The sequence below is a fragment of the Neoarius graeffei genome, chromosome 18 (assembly GCF_027579695.1).
Source record: "Neoarius graeffei isolate fNeoGra1 chromosome 18, fNeoGra1.pri, whole genome shotgun sequence".
Classification (NCBI taxonomy): Eukaryota; Metazoa; Chordata; class Actinopteri; order Siluriformes; family Ariidae; genus Neoarius; species Neoarius graeffei.
In genome coordinates, this window is record NC_083586.1 from 7224632 (window position 1) to 7233499 (window position 8868).

The 8868-nt window shown below is 45.4% G+C and overlaps 1 pseudogene; it reads left to right on the top strand.

The window, feature by feature from the left end:
• The first annotated feature begins 892 nt into the window (after nt 1–892).
• On the top strand, nt 893–4102 carry LOC132866603 (uncharacterized; annotated as a pseudogene).
• Nucleotides 4103–8868: the final 4766 nt, after the last annotated feature.

Genomic DNA, 8868 nt, shown 5'->3' on the forward strand with positions numbered 1-8868 from the left:
CATAGGGTAATTATGTTGTTTGATCTGTGACAACAAGGAAGTGCAGTGGTGTTGAGTTGTCTCCACATTTCCCTCCTGCTCAACTTCCACACTGGTGGCCTCATTTACTCTCCAGCAATTCTGGAGTTTACAACAGTTGTCCCAAACCAGCAGGCCATGGTACATTCATGACCAAAAATCAATGGAACATCTGCATTTAAGTGAACAATTGTTTTCTTCAACAGAAATAGGTTCAAAGTCAGTAACAGGAACAAACTTGTTTCATAGATGTTATTGAACATCATCTGTAACTATAAATGGTTAAAACCCCCCAATCCTTTTCATGTTTTATCCTTTAACTTATCACACCTGGAATCATTAAATCATATTAGTATTTAATATATGTAACTGGGAAGTGACCTTCAAAATGGATCTACAAGGGGTAATCTTTACAGAGGAAATGGGACACCACATGTTACATCATCAGTAGCTGACAATGCGTGGCACCTACATAATACCCAAGTGATGAGGCCTTTCCATTCCAGCCAGAGGGTTCCACAATGCCAATGCCAGGTATGGTGTTCTGATCAGGATGGGCTGTAATCAAAATGCCAGTGACCTCCAGGAATAGGCCAGATGATGACCATGAATAGTATGGTGACAGCTGGAGAGACAGCTGACAACTGGAAAGACAGCTGACAACTGGAAAGACAGTAACAGGGGCAGAGAGGGCCAGCAACCCAAACTGCAGCTCCCGAGAGGGTGCACCCACAAATAAGCTACGAAGAGCCTTAATGAAGTATACCCCCAGGGGTGCCCGAGAGGGGGGGAGGATGAGCACCCCAACAGGACTGATAAACAGGTGATGAAACAGAATGGAAAAACGACTATGAGTGCAGTCTGTCCATGTGGCAAAGTCTGCAAGAACCCGCATGGTCTTAAAGATCCAACAGACCAAAATGAGATGTTTGACGGGGAAGCAGGTGGTGCAACGCACAGGCCCAGTACCTGGTGAGATGCAGGAGGAGCCCGGCCTGGAGTCAACCCACAGTGCCCAGACCCTCCACACCCCACAAATCCTACCTCGCTTCAAGCATTCTGAACACCATCGGGTCATGTGGCCTGCTGCCAACAAAGAAAGAGAGTGGCTCCAGTTTGATGAAGATCTGGATCAAGTCCTTGACGCCACTGTAAGGGGAGATGCAGACCAGAAATTGCTGTCAATGTCTGCAATGATCATCAGCATTGGTGCTGAGAGGTTTGGCTTAAAGGAACAACAGCCAACCAGACGTCCAGGGGAGCCAAACAGACGAGAGGTGAAAATAAGCCAGCTTAGACAGGAGCTTAGACTGCTTGGATGGCAGTTTAAGGTGGCAAAGGAGGAGGAGAAGGCCGGGCTGGCAGAGCTCTGTAGCATCCTGAGGAAAAAACTCTCCACCCTCCGTTGAGCAGAGTGGCATAGGAGGAGGGGTAGGGAGAGAGCCAGGAGACGTGCAGCCTTCATCTCGAACCCCTTTGTTTTCACCAAGAAGATCCTTGGGCAAAAAAGAAGTGGCCACCTTGCCTGCACTGAAGATGAGGTTAACAAGTACCTCAACGCCACCTACAGTGACGATGCAAGAGAGGAAGACCTTGGGCCATGCAGAACCCTGATAACTCCGCCAGAACCCACCTCGGCATTTAACACCAAGGAGCCAACTTTGAAAGAAGTTGAAGAGGTTGTCAGGGCAGCCAGATCTAATTCAGCACCGGGCCCCAGCGGAGTGCATATGTGGTTTACAAGAGATGCCCCAGACTCGTGAAGCGACTATGGACGATCCTCAGGGTCATTTGGAGAAGGGGGAAGGTGGCCCAGCAGTGGAGACACGCAGAAGGGGTCTGGATTCCAAAGGAGGAGAGCTCAATTACCATCGAGCAATTCAGGATCATCTCACTCCTCAGCGTCGAGAGCAAGATATTCTTCAGTATTGTTGCCCGGCGCATGAAAGAGTTCCTCCTGAGCAACACATACATTGACACCTCTGTGCAGAAGGGGGAAGTCCCAAAGGTCCCAGGATGCATCGAGCATACAGGAGTCGTCACCCAGCTGATCCGGGAGGCACGGGAAGGCAAAAGAGACCTGGCAGTCCTTTGGCTCAACCTTGCCAATGCCTACGGGTCTATTCCACACAAGCTGGTGGAAACCTCGCTTGACCGACACCACGTTCCAGGCAAGATCAAGGACCTCATACTGGACTATTACAGCTGCTTCAGTTTGAGAGTCACTTCTGGAACAGTAACATCTGCATTTCATCGGCTGGAGAAGGGCATTATCACAGGATGTACCATTTCTGTGATATTGTTTTCCTTGGCCATGAACATGCTGGTGAAGTCAGAGGAGGTGGGGTGCAGAGGACCACTCACCAAATCAGGTATGCGACAGCCCCCCATCAGAGCATTTATGGATGATCTAACAGTGACTACAACATCAGTCCTGGGCTGTAGATGGATCCTCCAAGGCCTTGAGCGTCTCATTAGCTGGGCCCAGATGAGCTTCAAGCCAGCCAAGTCCAGGTCCCTGGTGGTGAAGAAGGGGAAGGTTTCAGACAGGTTTCGCTTCTCAATAGGAGACACCCAGATTCCATCTGTGGGAGAGAAGCCAGTCAAGAGCCTGGGCAAGATCTATGACTGCAACTTGAAGGACACCGCAGCACTCCGAGCAACATCAGAGGAGCTGGGAACCTGGCTGACAGCGTTGGATAAGACAGGACTACAAGGCAAGTTTAAGGCCTGGATTTACCAACATGGCATCTTGCCGTGACTCCTCTGGCCACTGCTGGTCTATGATGTGCCAATAACCACCATCGAGTGCTTCGAGAGGAAGGTCAGCTCCTTCCTGCGGAAGTGGTTGGGCCTGCCACGAAGTCTTAGCAGCATCGCCTTGTACGGGAGGAACAACAAACTGAAACTACCCTTCAGTAGTCTGACAAAGGAGTTTATGGTTACCCGAGCAAGAGAGGTGCTGCTGTATAGGGACTCTAATGACATCAAAGTCTCCTCGGCTGGCATTGAAGTGAGGACCGGCAGGAAGTGGTGTGCTCAAGAGGCAGTCGACCAGGCGGAGTCCCGTTTACAGCACAGTGAATCGGTAGGAACAGTGGCATCCGGACAGGCAGGACTCGGGAGCAACCCAAGATCTTCCTATAATAAGGCGCAGGGGAAGGAAAGGTGTCAGCTGATCCAGGAGGAGGTCCGGGCAGGGGTGGAGGAAGCCCACTGCAGTAGGACAGTAGGGATGCCGCAGCAGGGGGCATGGACTCGATGGGAGGAGGCAGCTGACCGGAAGGTATCGTGGACAGAATTATGGCGATCTGAGCCACACTGGATCAAGTTCCTCATCTAGTCGGTCTACGATGTCCTCCGAAGCCCGTCCAACCTCCACCATTGGGGCTTGGCTGAGAACCCACTGTGCCCTCTCTGCCAAGGAACTGGATCACTGGAGCATATCCTGAGCTGCTGCCCAAGGGCACTGGCAGATGGGCGTTATCACTGGCGCCATGATCAGGTGCTGCGGGTCATTGCGGAGGCCATCAGTACAGGGATTTCCACCAGCAAACACCAACAACCAACAAGGGAGTCCATCAAATTTGTTAGGGCTGGGGAGAAGCCGCAGCAGCTCCGGAGTCAAGAAGGGGGGCTGCTGGCAACAGCCCAGGACTGGCAGCTGAAAGTTGACCTAGGGAGACAGCTCAAGTTCCCGGAGAGCATTGCAGTGACCACACTCAGGCCAGACATGGTCCTGGTGTCGGAAACAACAAGGCAAGTGGTCCTGCTGGAGTTGACTGTTCCCTGGGAAGACCAGATAGAGGAGGCCTTTGAGAGGAAGAGGGCCAAGTACGAGGAGCTGGCAGGTGAATGCCGAAGTAGGAGATGGAGGACCCGATGCAACCCCATCGAGGTCGGGTGCAGAGGATTCGCCGGCCAGTCTCTCATCAGGGTGCTCAAGATGCTGGGGGTGAAGGGACTGCACAGCAGGAGAGCCATCAAAAATATCAGTGATGCTGCAGAAAAGGCGTCCAGATGGCTATGGATCAAGCGGGGCGATCCATGGACACATGCTCTTAAGACACAAGCCGGGATTTGATCACCCCGGCTGGGTCCCCTGGGCGAGGGTGTCTGTTGTGAGACCCGAAACACCCGATGAATCCAGGTTACAACACTGATGTGTCTTAAGTTGCACCAAAAGTGTATTTTAGAACTAGGCCATATATTTAACCCTCTGGATCCCAGAGCCCACCGGCAGGCTCAAAATACTACTTATTTTTAAATGATTCGAATTTACAAACACTTTCATCCAAAAGCTGAAAAAACTGGTGAAATTGTCAGATTCTGAAGTTTCCGAGGGTACCTGAATGTTTCACAGGTGACGTCAGCAACATATCTAAATATCCCGGAGAAAACGGTACAGTGAAATTTCATCAAAGTCGCTTTGAGTTGAACGTCATTTTTGAAAATTTGCAGAAAATACATCATTTGCTCTAGCTAAATTCTATAAAAACCAAATAATTCTACGACCTTTCATGCTTTCAGCGAGCCCTGAATGATTTGCATACAGCCTGTGGTCGTGCTTCAACAATTCACTGAACTTTACTACCCTGGGCATTGGCTTACAGGCATCACATTTCGGGTCATAGCCGCTAAGAACCAATGAACAGGCTCCATTTGCCTGTTCTCAGTGCCTTACAGTCATGTTTTTGGGAGTAAACAACCCTTTCTTTTCCTTTTTTTCCCTCTGAGAGAGTGTGAAAGAGAGGAGGAGTTGTGAGCGTCTGTGTGTATGTGGCTGTAGGGGGAGGGGGCTTGTGTAAACAGTCCCACTGTGTGATGTGAATGACAGTAATTTATGACATTTAGGATTAGCACATTGAAATATGTTTTAAATAGTTACTATATTTACAGATTTTTCAGTTTTTTTAATTTGCTGCTGGCCATTTTTACCCAGCTGATTATGTGTCAATATTTTCAATCACAGTAAGGCAGATCACTTAGGTGACACAAGAGAGCCATAAAACAAGTGAAAGAGAGCTGAACATGAAGGAGAACAGACAAGAGCAGAGAGACAAAGTACAGTGCACGAAGATGGAGGAGGAGACGATAAAGGTCCACATAATCTACACACACTTATCCCAATAATAACTTGAACAGAGAATAAACTCTAATACTCTAGGCCACTAATACTCAAAAAACTATGTGCTTCTCCTTGGTCAGCAGCATACTTGAATAGTAATTAACCCTTTCTCTATTCTCTATTTCTTTATCACATATCACATTGTCCAATACACAACCTATTGTCAAAACATGGAATCTACACCACAGACATCTATACCTATATCTATTCTTTGCTTTGCTCCTGCTTTGCTCCTGCTTGATCTTTATTTTACTTTACTTTCTCATTTAATTTCCACTATTTTTTCATTTTATTTTTCATCTTTATAAGATAACATTAGCTTTTAAAACAAAATGCCAGGGGGCAAAAAATCCAGGAGATCCTGCAGAAAATGCACAGAACTAGAACAGAGGATTTCTATCCTGGAATCAAAGATTGATGCCCTGCCAAAGATGGATGAATTAAGAGCGATATCTCAGGAAAGGAGTACAGAAACAGTGGCTGATAATGCAGAGATTGCACCCCGACAGGCCGATGGCATTGCAGATCGAGTGGATGAATTCATCGATCTAACAGGGCAAAATGTGAGTACAGAAAACTGGCACATGATTGGTGGCAGGCCCAAAAATAAAAACAGAAGGGTAATGACCTCAACACCAGTTCATTCTGATACTATGCAACCCATGCTCCACAGCCATGCTATTAGAAATAGAGCCAGGTCTACAAACTACAATAGGATTTACAATCCTATGGAAAATCCACAGCCCATAAGGCTTCAGAACAAATTTGAATGCCTCAGGGATGTGGAAGTGGAATTTTCAGGTGGACAAACACATCATAGAAAGAGATCGCACCACAACCGAAGAGCTGTGGTAAGAGGCAAAAAGCAGCTCGTAACACTACCTGATTCCACAACCCTTGTTCTTGGTGATTCCACTGTAAGACATTTAAAAGGACATGGGATGATTATTTGCTGCCTTCCAAATGGATCCATCTCTGACACCAAAGACAGCATTTTGAAACTCATGTCCGAGCATAAAACTATCAAACGTATTGTTATGCATGTGGGAGCAAATGATGTTTTCAGAGAACAGCTGTTTGTCCAAGATGATTTCAGAAAACTTTTTTCTGATCTCTATAAGACTGGAATACAATCTTTTATCAATGGCCCACTCCCTGCAAGGAGAAGCTTTGCATTTACTCGACTCTTCAGTCTTAACACTTGGCTTGGAAAAACTTGTTTTTTTATTTGGTATGAACTTCATAGACAATTTTAACCTTTTCTGGAATCGCGGAGAATTCTTCAAGCCAAATAGCACTGAACTCAGCTGGATTGGGACCAAAGTTTTAGCTGATCACTATAGCCTCGCTCTACAACATGCAATTTTCTCTCAGCCAACATTGAGGAAAACAGTTGATATCACAGACTGACCTAGTTACAAATATCAACAATACCTCTGCAAAGCCAAAACAATCATCCATGCAAGTCTTCACCAAGGACACACAGCCATCTGGGGCAGACTGCCAAGGACATCAACAATCACATGGAGAATGTGAGCATGCGATTCCATCATGCAATTCCATCCAGATTGAGGATCTGACCAAAGACAATCATGCCAAGGCTGCATCATCCACATCTCGACCCCATGCAAATATCACAGAGACTGTCAGGGAGACAGTCACCACAGAGACAGTCATGGAGACACTTACAAAGACCTCACCAAAGTCCCAATCTCAGTCTCGCTCTTCTGAATTTATTGTACCATCTCCGTCTCCCCCCTGCATGGATTTCCCTAAAAGTATGCAGAGACTGCTGCCAATGGCTGCACTCTCTTTTTCCAGCCCAAATCTTTTGTGACAAGCAGTGTACCCAGTTCATCAAAAATCAACCAACAGACTGAATTGTGTTCGCCCAGGACTTTCAGCTGGCTACCAATCTTTTTCACCATCTAAAAAACACATGACATCTCCAATCCTTCCCCCTCCCAACCTCATGGAACATACAGAGAGTCTTGTATGATGTGCTGTGGGTCCCTGCATTGGGTGTAGTTTTGAAAACAAGCTGGGACCCAGTATGCCTATGCCATTCTCTATTCCTGTGTTGATAAGAAATAGAAAACGGAGCATATTTAACCCAGGGGATAAACCAGTCTAGTCTCCTTCCTGTTTCAAAACAACATCAGAGTGCCCAAGCGGATATTACTTCTAGACTTTCTGTAAAGCTAGCGCTTCTGAATGTTAGATCACTTTCAAACAAGTCATTTTTAATTAATGATCTTATCTGCAAACACAATCTTGATGTTTTGCTTCTAACTGAAACTTGGCTGGATCAAGCAAATAGTGCTACCACCCTTATTGAAGCAGCTCCCCCAAATTTTAATTTCATGAATGCTACCCAACAGGGGAAAGGTGGAGGGATCGCAAATATATTCAAAGCCTCTTTTCAATGTAAACAATCCTCACTTGGTGATTTTACATCCTTTGAACACTTATGTGCACTTGTTACATGCTCTCCTAACATACTGTTATTAACTATTTACAGGGCTCTGAGACATTCAGACAAAGTTTTTCTGGAAGAGTTTGGTGAACTGTTGTCAGTCATTTGCTTAGAGTTTGACTGTCTTATTATATCTGGGGATTTTAACTTGCATGTAGATAATCCTGCAAACACTTATGCCAGAGAACTACTTGCACTTATTGACAACTTCAACCTAGTACAACATGTACAGGGGCCGACCCACTCTCGTGGTCATACCCTTGACCTCGTCATCACAAAGGGTCTTACTGTTTCTACTACTGTTGTTGACCTGGCCTTATCTGATCATTTCTGTGTTTTCTCTGATGTTTCTATGTCTCCTCACATTCAGAATAGCTCAACGACTATGGGTAGGAGAGTCATAAATGACAACACGTGTTCTCTTTGAGCAAGCTCTCTCTCGGATCTCAACCAAAATGTCAGACTCTGTAGATGATTTACTGGAAATTTTTAATTTAAATATGACCCAAATTATGGATGATATTGCTCCATTCAAAATCAAAAGAGTCAATGACAAGCAGAAAGCACCATGGAAGCAATACCCAGCTGTTAAATTGCTAGAGAGAGAATGCAGAAAGACTGAAAGAAAATGGCACAAATCTAAACTTCACATCCATTATCAAATCCATAAAGAGATGCTTTGTAAATATAATTATGAAATTCATAAAGCAAGACAGTCTTTCTTCTCCAACATCATTAACAGGAATATGAACAATGCCCGTGTGCTATTTTCAACAGTAGAGAAGCTAACTAATCCCTCACCACAATTAATACCTGAACTTCTCCCAGTTAATAAATGCAATGCATTTGCATCCTTCTTCAAAGGTAAAATTGATAAAATATGGCAGAATATTGCTCATAATATATCTCAGTTTCAAATAATTGAAAAGCTGCAATCACCAGTGACACAGACAGACAACTTCAACACAATGTCAGAATTTTGTTTAATTGATTACGAGACTCTTGAAAAAACTGTACAAAATCTCAGTTCCTCAACATCTGAATTGGACATTCTGCCCACCAACTTTTTTAAGTCTGTTCTTCACCTCATAATTACAGATGTGCTTCAGATCATAAATACATCCCTAGAGACTGGCATTGTTCCTGTGTCCCTGAAAAAAGCCGTTGTAAAGCCCCTACTTAAAAAGAATAATCTGGATGCTTCAGTATTAAACAACTACAGGCCAATATCAAATCTACCATTCAT